The sequence below is a fragment of the Toxorhynchites rutilus genome, chromosome 3 (assembly GCF_029784135.1).
Source record: "Toxorhynchites rutilus septentrionalis strain SRP chromosome 3, ASM2978413v1, whole genome shotgun sequence".
Taxonomy (NCBI): Eukaryota; Metazoa; Arthropoda; class Insecta; order Diptera; family Culicidae; genus Toxorhynchites; species Toxorhynchites rutilus.
Genome location: NC_073746.1, coordinates 262545835 through 262560665, shown reverse-complemented (window position 1 = coordinate 262560665; position 14831 = coordinate 262545835).

Here is a 14831-nt window from a genome sequence, read left to right as displayed (position 1 = left end):
GCCAGAGGGGCGAGTCCAACGAGACGAACGAATGAGCGTTAAAAGGGAGCGATGTCAAAAAAATACATTCATTACGATTTGTTCGCTCGTTGGATTCACATGCAGGCTAAAAAGGGTCCTTTTCAGGATCACAAAATTATCTTCAATCTAAATAGTTTATTGTTTTGTTATCACTCGATATCCCCATCTTGTTCGGCTAAACCTTTCTGTTTAGCGATTGCATTTGCCACTCGCCACAGCTTTCACAGTTGGAAAATTTCTTCCCATCCAGCTTGTGACATATTTTACAGTAAATTACATTCAATGCGAGTGCCGAAGCGCCACTCAGTGTCGCATTGGAGGCGATTTTAATACCAGGGACAGACATACAGCTGTACTAGCGTTGTACGTGTACAGCATTGTACAGGTACCATCGTAGCATGACAGACATACTTTGGTTGTACATTGCACCGCATGTCAAACTGACAATCAAAAATTCGACCAATTTTCACCACATGTTTCAATGAAAAAGTTTTTTATTTAGCGTCTGAACCATCAAACACAACAAACAAGTTTCCAATCTGAGTTATCAATTCAAGAGAAAGTCAATGAAAAGAATATTTACCAAGTGTTTTGATTCGGTTTGTTCATGCTATCCACCACTGACCGTCTATGGCGCTGCGAACAGTACAACTGTAGCCATGTACAGCGGTAAAATAGGTCGGTACAGGTACAGCGATTGTACCGAGTTGCTTGCATGGTTCTAGCGCTGTACATGGTGACAGACATACAATTTTCGAAGTACAACGCTAGTACAGCTGTATGTCTGTCATAAGTATAACCTGTAATTGAACATTTGCGATGACAGTGGTACAGTGTCGATTTTCAATGTGGGGTCATAATTTGGATCTCTATGTTTACAAAAATGTCCAACTAAATATGTCGCATTACATGTCCGTCCAATTAGCTAAATGTCGAACTAATTGTAAATTACTGTACTTTCAATCTGGAAACGATTTAAGAATTGGTGAAAATTGAATAATCAGGAAAGTCCCCAACTATCAATAAGCTCAGAACAACTGCCAAATTCACATACTCATCAGATCCTGGCAAACAAATTATGAAAAAATCAATTTGTGTTTTATTATTATTTTGGATATTGTTTTAGAAAGCATTGAACTGTATTTCCTAAACTCTTTTTTGGAAGGTTTAATGGCCCTGAAAAGCGCCGTGTTTTATGGAATGGTTCCAATTTAGAAAACTTAGTACTCGTGGTTTTGAAAAAAAAAAAACAGGAATTGGGTTATATCTATGGTATAACCGCAAGGGTGACGTAGGACTATCGTTGATTTAGAGATCATTTGTATGAAGTTGAATCTGAATTCATTCTGAATGAATGAATATTTGGAGAACTTCGAAAACGAGAGCGTTACGTTGGAGGCACAAGGTTTTATGCATCCAATATTGGATACGGAAATATCCTACTGATGGGGAAGAATAATCTTCAGAAGCTATCCTGTTGATTGCGATTGATTGAAAAACCACAAAACCAAATGTATTTGGTCACAGTGTTACATGGATAGAAAACATTCAATTAAACTCTTTCACATGAATATATTTTGAAAATTCCCAAAGGAACTGGCAGATTATTTTCAGTAACGATTAGATATTTCCACATTTTCCTCGATACTGGAAGCCCACCAGTGGTTAATGCCAACTCGATAACCACCTGTTAATAGCACTTGATTAAAACATATTTGGTCACAGTGTTACATGGATAGAAAACTTTCAATTAAATTCATTCACATGAATATATTTTGAAAATTCCCAAAGGAACTGGCAGATTATTTTCAGTAACGATTAGATATTTCCACATTTTCCTCGATACTGGAAGCCCACCAGTGGTTAATGCCAACTCGATAACCACCTGTTAATAGCACTTGATTGAAACATATTTGGTCACAGTGTTACATGGATAGAAAACATTCAATTAAACTCTTTCACATGGATATATTTTGAAAATTCCCAGAGGAACTGGCAGATTATTTTCAGTAACGATTAGTTATTTCCACATTTTCCTCGATACTGGAAGCCCACCAGTGGTTAATGCCAACTCGATAACCACCTGTTAATAGCACTTGATTAAAACATATTTGGTCACAGTGTTACATGGATAGAAAACATTCAATTAAATTCATTCACATGAATATATTTTGAAAATTCCCAAAGGAACTGGCAGATTATTTTCAGTAACGATTAGTTATTTCCACATTTTCCTCGATACTGGAAGCCCACCAGTGGTTAATGCCAACTCGATAACCACCTGTTAATAGCACTTGATTAAAACATATTTGGTCACAGTGTTACATGGATAGAAAACATTCAATTAAATTCATTCACATGAATATATTTTGAAAATTCCCAAAGGAACTGGCAGATTATTTTCAGTAACGATTAGATATTTCCACATTTTCCTCGATACTGGAAGCCCACCAGTGGTTAATGCCAACTCGATAACCACTTGTTAATAGCACTTGATTGAAACATATTTGGTCACAGTGTTACATGGATAGAAAACATTCAATTAAACTCTTTCACATGAATATATTTTGAAAATTCCCAGAGGAACTGGCAGATTATTTTCAGTAACGATTAGATATTTCCACATTTTCTTCGATACTGGAAGCCCACCAGTGGTTAATGCCAACTCGATAACCACCTGTTAATAGCACTTGATTGAAACATATTTGGTCACAGTGTTACATGGATAGAAAACATTCAATTAAACTCTTTCACATGAATATATTTTGAAAATTCCCAGAGGAACTGGCAGATTATTTTCAGTAACGATTAGTTATTTCCACATTTTCCTCGATACTGGAAGCCCACCAGTGGTTAATACCAACTCGATAACCACCTGTTAACAGCACTTGATTAAAACATATTTGGTCACAGTGTTACATGGATAGAAAACATTCAATTAAACTCTTTCACATGAATATATTTTGAAAATTCCCAAAGGAACTGGCAGATTATTTTCCAACAATGATTAGATCTTTCCGGAACTTTCTCGATGCTGAATGGCATCCTAACGGAAAGATTTCTGCGCGTGTATGTGTCGATCCTTCGCCGTCCACCTCCTCCAGCACGTTAGGCAACGATGTTGTCTTGTCGATGTCCTCACGAAAAATTAATGTGTCTCACCACCAGAATATCGCTTAAGTATGCTTTTTGTGTGTGATTGAATCGAGAGAAGGTGTGGTTTACAATGGCAATTTGGAATGCAAACTAGAGGGGAATGAACTCTCTGAGCTCGGAACTTTCGGCGACTGAGCAATAATCGATTGCGGGCGCATACAATATTGGATACGGAAGTATCCTACTGATTTTTTTTTTTCCAAAATATATATTTTTATAAAGGCTCATATGGCGTTAGCCTCACGGGGCCGGGAGTTCAATACTTTGACAATTTTTCTTATTATCTATGTTAGTAATATGTAACCGATTACTCGCGGTTGGCTCGAGGTTAGTATTACAAGTGTTTTCGTAATTGGGATGTTGCTGTCTCCAATGCTCTGTACGTGTGCCCGACACGGGATACTTCCTATTGGGATGCAGCTGACCATTAATCAGCAACGCCCCCCTAGTCTGTACCTCATATCTAGCGTGGTGCGTCTTTCTCGACTCGAGGAATCCAGGATAGAATGGTCACTAGCCGGCGCAATCATCAGTTCGTGTAGAGTTGTCATGAGCGGTACAACCTTTGGCTTTTGTTGAATGATCAGTGGACTGCACAACCTTTGGCCCGTGCGTCTGTAAAGAGTGTGTGTATGTATTGCCGCGACTAAGTAAAAGTTTATCGATCGGATAGGAGGGATATGAAACGGGGACACAACGAAGGAAACATCATTAAACGTTGACATCGGCGTTTCTGAGGAACAGGTATAGATGAAGCAGAAGATCAGGTTCACGGCTACCTAAGATATCCCGGACGGGGATCTCCGATTGTCTGCCTTGTGCTCTCAGTGCTCTAGAGAGCTGAGAGCGAGCAGCATGGAACCGGATACACGACCAGACAACATGCTCGATGTCGTGGTAGCCATCGCCACAATCACAAAGATTGTTTGCTGCGAGCCCAATGCGATAGAGATGTGCGTTTAGGTTGTAGTGATTGGACATAAGCCGAGATATCATCCTACTGATGGGGAAGAATAATCTTCTGAAGCTATCCTGTTAATTGCGATTGATTGAAAAACCACAAAACCAAATGTATTTGGTCACAGTGTTACATGGATAGAAAACATTCAATTAAACTCTTTCACATGAATATATTTTGAAAATTCCCAAAGGAACTGGCAGATTATTTTCAGTAACGATTGGATATTTCCACATTTTCCTCGATACTGGAAGCCCACCAGTGGTTAATGCCAACTCGATAACCACCTGTTAATAGCACTTGATTGAAACATATTTGGTCACAGTGTTACATGGATAGAAAACATTCAATTAAATTCATTCACATGAATATATTTTGAAAATTCCCAAAGGAACTGGCAGATTATTTTCAGTAACGATTAGATATTTCCACATTTTCCTCGATACTGGAAGCCCACCAGTGGTTAATGCCAACTCGATAACCACCTGTTAATAGCACTTGATTGAAACATATTTGGTCACAGTGTAACATGGATAGAAAACATTCAATTAAACTCTTTCACATGAATATATTTTGAAAATTCCCAAAGGAACTGGCAGATTATTTTCAGTAACGATTAGATATTTCCACATTTTCCTCGATACTGGAAGCCCACCAGTGGTTAATGCCAACTCGATAACCACTTGTTAATAGCACTTGATTGAAACATATTTGGTCACAGTGTTACATGGATAGAAAACATTCAATTAAACTCTTTCACATGAATATATTTTGAAAATTCCCAGAGGAACTGGCAGATTATTTTCAGTAACGATTAGATATTTCCACATTTTCTTCGATACTGGAAGCCCACCAGTGGTTAATGCCAACTCGATAACCACCTGTTAATAGCCGCGCGTGTATGTGTGTGTAGCGATGTCTTCCCAGGGAACCGTTTGTGGCATCACTCTCCTCCTGATAGATTCCCTTCTGGCCTAGGGTGCACAAACAGGCTCTTGGTGACACCGTTCATCCGCGCTTTCATGATAAATAAAGAGCTTCACCGCAACAGCGACAACATGCTCCAATCGCTGTTCAATTAGAACTGAGTGGATTTCCGAGCGCCGCTCGCTTATATACCGATTGGTGATTTCAATAGCCTGTTTTGAAAGCAATTTTAAGACTATTGAAACAAGTTTTTGGATCAAAAAGTAACAAGTATATAACGCGTAGACATTTTATCTTTCGAATGAAGTGTTTATCATACCATTTCGTTCAGTTGTTTAGGAGCTATTAACGCTCAAAATCTCGGTCTCCGGCGTAACGCTTTCGTTTTCGAAACTTTGATTTTACACCCCGGTATAGAAATGAAAGACGTAGTCCTACGTCAAAACATTTCGAACGCCCTCGATGCCGCCTTGTTCTGAATTTGCCACCAAAGCAGTTTGTATAAAGAACAAACTTTTTTCTTCTGCTACCTGATGCCGTTTTGCGATTGCGTTTGCCACTCGCCACTCTGCAACTGCTTGTTGTTGTCTTGATGTGTTCTGTTCTGAATGCGGTTTTTCTTATCGTCGCGAGCAGCTTTACCAGCCAACTTGATCACTTCGGCGGCCGAAACTATATAACGCCGGCTAGGTGGACTGGTGCACTGGTACTAACGCGCTCGGCCTAGCTACCCTTGCGGGGAACTCCAGATCAACACGGTTCGAGCGGGATTTTGCCTTTCCCTTCACTTTTCCTTCTTTACCATGTCCAGACATGGCTGCTTGGGTTGGTTTGTTGATGTGTTGTGATGCGAACCGATGTGGTGTACGGTTTGAATGAGAATGATCGTTACGGCAGCGGAGCGGGGATTTTTAAGCTGACTGGCTGGCTCGAGAATTACGCATGTGTGAGACTGCGACCAATGTTTCGTTAATTTTTTTCTTTTTCCTTTCCAATCGTGCTTCATTCTATTTCGCTGCTGCTCTGGTTGCCCGTTTTGGTCGGTACGATTTGAGGAGCACAAAATGAACCAATCAAAAATAGGCACATAGTGCATTTTGACAATGCTTGATATTTCACAATTATTCAATTATTTATCTCATGAAAAATGAAATATTATTCGTTATGATAGATGCGTAGATATATTACCTATCAATTGATGCAAAAACCTTTGCGATCTATTGACAAATGCTCGAGTTATAAGCGTTCCAAATATTGCATTTTTTCCTACTGGTTCAGTGCCTAGATTTCCATTTCACCCCCTATATCTTCCGGTTAGACGTAGTCCTACGTCAAAAAGAATGACTCTCTTAGTTCGCCATAGTAAACTCGTTATCATCATTCTCAAAGGCTCAATTATAGAAATAAATGTAGTTTGGTATAAATTAAATGGTTGTACTCCGCGAATAAAGTGTTCTTCTTTTGTTTTTTTTTCCAAAATATATATTTTTATCAAGGCTCATATGGCGTTAGCCTCACGGGGCCGGGAGTTCAATACTTTGACAATTTTTCTTATTATCTATGTTAGTAATATGTAACCGATTATTCGCGGTTGGCTCGTGGTTAGTATTACAAGTGTTTTCGTAATTCGGATGTTGCTGTCTCCAATGATCTGTACATGTGCCCGACACGGGATACTTCCTATTGGGGTGCAGCTGACCCTTAATCAGCAACGCCCCCCTAGTCCGTACCTCATATCTAGCGTGGTGAGTCTTTCTAGACTCGAGGAATCCAGGATAGAATGGTCACTAACCGGCGCAATCATCAGTTCATGTAGAGTTGTCATGAGCGGTACAACCTTTGGCTCTTGTTGAATGATCAGTGGACTGCACAACCTTTGGCCCGTGTATCTGTAAAGAGTGTGTGTATGTATTGCCGCGACTAAGTAAAAGTTTATTGATCGGATAGGAGGGATATAAAACGGGGACACAACGAAGGAAACATCATTAAACGTTGACATCGGCGTTCCTGAGGAACAGGTATAGATGAAGCAGAAGATCAGGATCACGGCTACCTAAGATATCCCGGACGGGGATCTCCGATTGTCTGCCTTGTGCTCTCAGTGCTCTAAAGAGTTGAGAGCGAGCAGTATGGAACCGGATACACGACCAGACAACATGCTCGATATCGTGGTAGCCATCGCCACAATCACAAAGATTGTTTGCTGCGAGCCCAATGCGATAGAGATGCGCGTTTAGGTTGTAGTGATTGGACATAAGCCGAGATATCACGCGAATGAAATCACGACCTACATTCAATCCCTTGAACCATGCACTCGTCGAGACCTTAGGGATAATCGTGTGTAACCAACAACCGAACTCATCTCCACTCCACATGCGCTGCCAACTTACGAGCGTGTACTGACGAGGAATGTGGAAAAATTCATTATAAGCAATTTGCCTTTCAAAAAGTGTGCCTTCTAAAGCGCCCACCTTAGCTAGCGAGTCCGCTTTCTCATTCCCCGGAATCGAACAATGAGAGGGAACCCATGCTAAGGTAATCTTGAATAATTTTTCGACCAAAACACTCAATAGTTGTCTTATTCTAGTTAGGAAATAAGATGAGCGTTTATCAACCTTCATTGAGCAGATTGCCTCTATTGAGCTGAGACTGTCTGAAAAAATAAAATAGTGGTCGATGGGCAATGTTTCAATGATCCCTAATGCGTAATATATCGCACCCAGTTCAGCGACATACACGGAACAAGGATCTTTGAGTTTGAAAGAGGCACTGGAATTTTCATTGAAGATGCCGAAGCCAGTGGACCCGTTTATGTATGAACCGTCAGTAAAGAACATTTTATCAGATCTAACTTTCCCATATTCTGCCGAAAATATCGGCGGAATATAATCGGAGCGTAGATGATCTGGGATTCCATGGATTTTTTGTCGCATGGACAGATCAAAAATGACAGAGGAATTGCAAAAGTATGGGAAGCAAACTTGGTTGGAGATGCCTGGTGAAGGGTGCACGTCATGGGTAAGGTACTCATGGTATAAAGACATAAAACTTGACTGAGGAATCAGTTGGAGTAGATTTTCGAAGTTATCAATCACCAATGGATTCATGATCTTGCAACGGATGAGAAATCTGTAGGATAATTCTGTGAACCGAAGAGTAAGCGGGGGTACTCCTGCCAAAACTTCGAGACTCATCGTATGTGTCGAATGCAAACACCCCATGGCTATACGCAGGCAACGATATTGCATTCTCTCCAGCTTGAGAATATGAATCCTGGCAGCTGATCGGAAGCAAAAACTGCCATATTCTAACACTGATAATATCGTTGTTTTGTATAACTGAATGAGGTCTCCTGGATGGGCACCCCACCATGTTCCGGTTATTGTTTGGAGAAAATTGATTCTTTGCTGGCATTTCTGTTTCAAATACGCAATGTGTATTCCCCAGGTACATTTAGAGTCAAAATATACTCCAAGGTATTTGAAAAACATCGAGTGCTTGATCGTTTTGCCGGATAGGTGAAGCTGGAATTGGGCGAGTTCGTGCTTCCTAGAAAAAACGACCATTTCAGTTTTCTCCGTAGAGAATTCGATACCCAGCTTGAGGGCCCACGTGAACAGATTGTTCAGGGTATCTTGCAACGACTTTTGCAGAACGACGGGATTAGTACCCGTGATGGAAATAACTCCATCGTCTGCAAGTTGTCTCAGCGTGCAGTCTCTAGTTAGACAATCATCCATATCATTGACGTAAAAACTGTACAAGAGGGGGCTTAGGCAGGAGCCTTGTTGTAGGCCCATAAAACTGTATCGAGAAGTTTTCAAGCTGCCATGATTGAAAAACATGTGCTTTTCTGACAGTAAATTGTACAGGAAATTATTCAGAATTGGTGAAAGTCCACGATTATGAAGTTTCTCTGAGAGAATTTCCATGGAAACTGAATCAAATGCCCCTTTGATATCGAGGAAAACGGAAGCCATTTGTTCTTTGCGAGCAAATGCGATTTGGATTTCAGAAGATAGCAGCGCCAGACAATCGTTCGTTCCTTTACCTCGGCGGAAGCCAAACTGCGTATTTGACAGCAAATTGTTCGCTTCAACCCACTTGTCCAAACGAAGTAGAATCATTTTCTCTAACAATTTACGAATACAGGATAACATTGCAATCGGCCTATACGAGTTGTGATCGCAAGCCGGCTTGTTGGGTTTTCGTATGGCTATCACTCTCACTTGCCTCCAGTCATGTGGGACAATATTCAGCTCCAGAAACTTGTTGAACAAGTTCAGCAAACGCTGTTTCGCCAAGTCGGGAAGATTCTTCAACAAGTTGAATTTAATCTTGTCCGACCCCGGAGCTGAATTGTTACATGAGAGGAGGGCAATTGAGAATTCCACCATCGAAAAATTCTCATAGTCGCATTGGAGCGGAATGTCGCGTACGACGCTTTGTGCAGGAACGGAATCGGGACAAACCTTTCTTGCAAATTTGAAAATCCAACGGTCAGAGTATTCCTCACTTTCATTTGTATGGTTCCAGCCACGCATTCTCCTAGCCGTATTCCAAAGAGTGCTCATAGTGGTCTCCCTTGACAAACCATTGACGAACTTTCGCCAATATCCACGCTTTTTTTTTGCTTTAATCAGACCTTTTAGTTTGGCTTCTAGAGCTTGGTACTTTCGAAACCATTCCACTAGTCCAGTTTTCCGGAATTTTTTGAAAGCGGATGATTTTTCAAGGTAGACCTTTGAACACTCCTTGTCCCACCAAAGTGATGGAGGACGACGTCGGAAAGTGGTAGCAGGAACACGTTTCTTTTAGCTTGAAGTGCGCTTTCGTAAATCAATCGATATAAAATTATACTCTTCGAGTGGAGGAAGTTCATGCATTAAAACAAGTGCTTCAGATATTATTTCTGCAAATTTTCTTCAGTCAATATTTTTCGTGAGGTCATACGCAATATCGACTGACTCACGAGAACTTGATTCATTGGCGATCGATAAAATTATTGGCAGGTGGTCACTACCGTGGGGATCTTGGATTACCTTCCACGTGCAATCCAGGGATAACGAAGAAGAGCAAAGTGATATGTCTAGCATACTTGCCCGTGCAGGAGGGTTGGCTATTCTAGTTGCTTCCCCAGTATTCAAAACTGTCAATTTGAAGTTGTCGCACAGATCATAAATCAAAGTGGCACGGTTGTCATCATAGAGTGAACCCCATGCTGTTCCATGGGAGTTGAGGTCACCTAAGATTAGCCGCGGCTCCGGCAGTGCCTCGATGATATCAAAAAACTGATGGCGGCCAACCATAGTTCTTGGAGGAATATATATCGAGGCAATGCAGAGGTCTTTGCCATTGATTTGTGTCTGGCAAGCGACAACTTCAATGCCTGTCATCGATGGGAGAGTGACTCTATAGAAGGAGTGACATTTTTTGATCCCCAATAGTACGCCACCAAACGAGTCATTTCGATCGAGGCGAATAATGTTGAAATCGTGGAAATTCAGTTCGTCGGCTGAAGAAAGCCATGTTTCACAGAGGGAAAATACATCACAGTTAGAACTATGAATTAAAAATTTACATTGATCTAGTTTAGGGATGATGCTTCTGCAATTCCACTGTATTACAGTGGTCAAATCCTTGACTTCTTGCACTGAATCAGGCATCGAGGGAAATGAACGCTGCTAAAAAACCACATTTTTCTTTCAAAAATGTTCTCACAATCGGGAGCAAACATAATACTATGCTTTTAAGAGGGTCATTTATATTTAAAGCATTTAAAATATTGTCCACCAGGTCAGAAAGCGCAAGCAAGCCAGATTGTGGCTGTTGCCTCGACCGCGAAAAGGGAACAGACGTGTTGGGCTCTGCTCCGGGAAGTGCTGAGGACCCCTGGTGCGTAGAAGAACCGCTTAAACCAGGAGGTACTTGCTTCGGTCTATTCTCAGCACGTTCGATACGAGGTTTCATTCCAATTTGGGAAGTTTCGGTCTTCTTTCTGGGGAGTGATGGAAAAGAAGTAATTTTTCTTTTCCTAATGGCACCCTGCGATGTACCGGAACTTCCAGCATTGGGAGCGTCAGCAACAGGCTCGTCGTTCTGCAGAATGGAGTAGGGATTGTCCTGAGTCGTTGAAGCGGAACTCTTAAGCATTTCTGCATAAGTCCGCTTGGAACGTTCCTTTAAGGAACGAGTTTTTCCCCTCGTTGTATGTACACCGGCCATTGAGAAAGATCATGTGGAGCCTCGTCGCAATGAAGACACTTGTGCTCTTTTGCGCAAGAAGTCCCATCATGACTCCACAATCTGCGCAACGTTGTTTATTGCAACAATAGGCGGCTGTGTGACCGAGTTGCATTTCATTACCCGGGGTACAAACAACCGAACAGGTAAACGAAGTGCACCTATTGCAACGTAGTTTGGAAGAGCGGAACCCTCAAATGTCACACGAAAAGAGTTTGTCCGATTGAGAACTCGTTTGTCATTTTTAAGTGACACAGACTTCAGTCGATCGCATTCAAGAATCTTCACACTTTTAAGTGTGGAGTTCTTGAAGCGACCGACACCATCGAGTATCTCTTTTCGAGTCAAACCCTATTCGTTTATTACACCGTCTATTTCAACGTTGCAACAGGGTACGTATACGCGATACTCAATCGCAAAGAGATCACAGCGCGTTATTGCATTCGCTTGGGTCCTGCAAGAGACGACAACTCGTAATTTGTCTGGCCCCATCCGAGTAATTTCAGTAACTTTGGAAAATTTCTGCGTTAGTTCTTTTGAGATGCGAATGACATTAAGAGGTTTTGATTTTCGTCTAAAGTATACAATGAATGGACCTTTGAATCCCTCCGGGTATTCCTTTAGACGAAAATCATGTTTTTCATCAATTTCCTCATCTTCAGAACTTTCTACTTCATACACAGAATTTTCCTCCTCAACGTCTGCTTCATCCTCCTGCTCTTCAGGAGGTGGGTCAGCATCAGAAACATTCAATGACGTGGATGGGGGATCCTCCCCGCCCTCAGCCATAATAATAAATTAGTCACCTGTTCGATGTGAACAGTATAGAATAATAATAAAAAAATAGAAAAAAATAAATGAGTAAATAAATTATATTTGTATTCAAGGTACATATATAAATTATATTTATTTCAATTTTTTATTGTATAAATTCAAAAATGAAAAAAAGTTTCAACAAAAGTTCAACGGTAATGTAAGAGAAATGTACACCCCTAATGCCAACGCTTGCCGATTTGGTAAATACAATGTTGGACAATGGTGTAAATCGTACACAGGAGGTTGAAGGAATGATAAATGGAACAATAGAAAAATAAACTTCTACTTGCCGCTGCTGTGTAGCGTGTGATGAATGTGTGTTGATCTGAACTGGATCCTCAGTGTCTCGATCGTGCACCACTTTTTATTGAGCTTGCTTCACTCGCAAGCGCTGATGAAAAAAGCACAATATAAATCTGCGTGAAGAAAAAACACCGTTATCGAATCGATTCTCAAACTTGTCCGATCAGCTCGCGAGTTCTCGAACGAGTCTCTACTACCCAATTCAAGTGTTCTTCATCTGCTACGTATTTGGTGTTATTCGTTTATCCTAAGTCTCGTATCGTTTCCCGTATCACGTAACGCATTGGAGGGGACAGTTGGAATGAGAACAGATTCAAATCACGGGGACGTCCAGGAATTGTCAGCACTATTGAATCCGGTGAATTGAAGAATTCGATCGGAGCGGAACTTAACAAGATGGGCCCGGAAAAGTTGATTAGTTATCAGCATCGGCTGATTGTCAGAGTTTGGGAAACAGAACAACTACCGCAGGAGTGCAAAGATGAGGTTATTTGGCCTATCTTCAAGAAAGGGGACAAACTAGACTGTGAAAACTTTCGTGCAATCACCGTCCTGAATGCCGCGTACAAAGTACTTTCCAATGTGCAAAGTGCTTTCCCAAATCATCTTCCGTCGTCTATCGCCACTGACAAACAGATTCGTGGGAGGTTATCGAGCCGGCTTCATCGAAGGTCGGTCTACTACTGACCAAATCTTCACCTTGCGGCAGATCCTCCAGAAATGCCATGAGTACAGAGTCCCTACGCACCATCTATTCATCGACTTCAAAGCCGCATACTATTCAATAACACGGAAAGATCTATGGAGAATCATGGACGAAAATGACTTCCCCGTGAAGCTGACAAGACCTTAAACAGTCTTGCTACGATGGATGGAATACAGTGCTGTGTGCAAATATCGGGTGGATTATCTGATTCATTCGAGTCCCGCAGAAGGCTTCGACAAGGTCTCTCTTGCCTACTTTCAGCATTGCGCTAGAGGGTGTTATGAAACGAGCGGTGTTCAACTTGCGTGGTACGATTTTCAATAGATCCAGTCAATTCAGCTGCTTCGCTGATGACGTAGACATTGTCGACAGAACATTTGAGACGGTAGCTGAACATTACACCAGACTGAAGCACGAAGCAGAGACAATTGGACTGAAAATCAATGCGTCTAAAACAAAATACATGCTGGCTTCCGGATCCGAGCACGACAGAAACCAGATAAGGTAGTAGTGTAACGATCGACGGCGATGAGTTCGAGGTAGTGGACCAATTTGTCTTCCTTGGCTCAATGGTAACGTCTGATAATGATACTAGCCGCGAGATCCGGAGACGCATTATCAATAGGAGTCGTACCTACTATGGTCTCCAAAAACACTTAAGGTCAAACAGACTTAGCAGTCTTGCGAAATGTTCCCTGTATAAAACGCTTATAAGACCTGTTGTCCTCTACCGGCACGAAACTTGGACAATACTCGAAGAGGACCTGCGAGCACTCGGAGTCTTTGAACGACGGGTGTTAAGAACTATCTTCGGCGACGGAGTACGGCGTATGGATGCGAAGGATGAACCACGAGCTCACGCAACTCACCGGCGAACCCAGTATCCAGAAAGTGATCAAAAGTGCAAGGATACGCTGGGCAGGACATGTTGCAAGAATGTCGGACAATTATCCTGCAAAAATGGTGTTCATCGGGAATTCGGCTGGTACGAGATGATGAGGAGCGCAACCAGCAAGGTGGTTAGACCAAGTGGAGCATGAAATAGTGAGCACGGGGTGCCCGCGGAATAGGAGAGAAATAGCCACGAATCGAGTTAGTTGGAGAAAAATTGTGAATCAGGCCAAAGACGTGAAACCAAGACGTGTAAAGACGTGAAACCAAAATAAATAAATTAAAAGCAACAAAATCACTTACCTCCCCACAGAATACACTGAACGGTGATCTAAGATGCATAAGGTTCACAAAAAGTATTGAATTTTACAAAATTTCCCGACTGAAACTCTTAAATTCCAAATTTCACACGGACTGTTTCGAGTTTATTGGTCAGCTTTGTTTTGCTGTTTGTTTTGACAGCAATGCAACTTCAGCAGTTGTGATTCGCTGTGACAGCTGTGACTCGATACGTAAGAAATGGCTTTTAACTGAAAAAGTCAGAAGGTGTCGGTGTTACCCTCATTTCTACTAAATGCTGGTCACGACTACGTTTTAGGTGATCCATACGTGGAGTCCAATTTTAAAGCTTATACGAGCTTATCGATAACACGTGTTATGTTGTCTTATAGTGCTTAAAACGATGCTGGTTAATTGTAATAAACAAGACATTTGCCATACCTCCACAAGAAATAGTCCTACGGTGTCAAATCGCACGATCTAGACGGCCAATCCATCCATTGATTTGTAAGCGCTGTTCATTTGTAAGTC